The 826-nt window shown below is 48.3% G+C and overlaps 1 pseudogene; it reads right to left on the bottom strand.

The window, feature by feature from the left end:
• Nucleotides 1-16: 16 nt before the first annotated feature.
• The window catches only part of LOC100965170, a 44,479-nt pseudogene continuing 43,669 nt past the window's right edge, over nucleotides 17-826 (bottom strand).

The following is an 826-nucleotide window of genomic DNA, read 5'->3' as shown; positions in this document are numbered from 1 at the left end:
AGCATCGCAATGCTCCTCAGGAGTCCTCCTCCTTGTCTTTAATCTCAGAAATTCTGTCTACAGATTTAAGGATCTTGGCAACAAGATTCAATGTTTAAGCTCCAGAAACCACCTACTTTAAGGAAGCCCTTGCGCTGCTCATGACCACCTGGAGGTTCTGCAAGGCCACATCCATGTTCTGCTTCACAGCAGTCAAGCTAGCACCCTCGCCTGACCTCAGAGCTTTTGTCATGTTTGAAGTTGGAGACCTGAGCCTGGAGCAAATTTATTTCCTGTTCCAGTTTCATGACATAACTTTCTGCCTTTAACAGCACCTTTCTGCTGAACCACTGACTCCAGGTCGTGGTGGTCATTCTCCTTGATCATTTTTGCTTCTAATTTCCACTCAAGTGTCCTCACCATTTCTGTTTGAGTTTCAGAGCAGCTCTGAACCTCATCCAGCTTTCTTCTTAGCTTAGAATTTTCATCTTTCAGTGCCTCATAACTTATCTGCAGCATCCCTAGATGCCGGTCTTCCAGAAACTCTACGTGAGCTGCAAAGTCTGTACCGGGACTCCCTGCTGGAGATCCGGAGACACACGTGAGTCTGTGTCACTCAATGTCCGCGAAGGCAGAGACTTGTGACTCCTAGCTCCAATGGAGTGGGAAAAAAATGACAGGTATGTGCCACAGGGTGATGTGCTGGCAGTGTCCCTTGCATAGTGCTGGCGGATGGCAGATAGGATCCAGTCCACCCGTCATCCTCATCTTCCTCCTCATCTAGGACTTCACCAGCTCATGTTGGGTCTTTGAAAATGGCTGCTGATATTCCAGGCCATACCCCACC

The sequence above is a fragment of the Otolemur garnettii genome, unplaced genomic scaffold, assembly GCF_000181295.1.
Source record: "Otolemur garnettii isolate 467f Iridium unplaced genomic scaffold, OtoGar3 scaffold00338, whole genome shotgun sequence".
NCBI lineage: Eukaryota > Metazoa > Chordata > Mammalia > Primates > Galagidae > Otolemur > Otolemur garnettii.
This window is presented reverse-complemented; position numbering and strand designations above follow the sequence as displayed.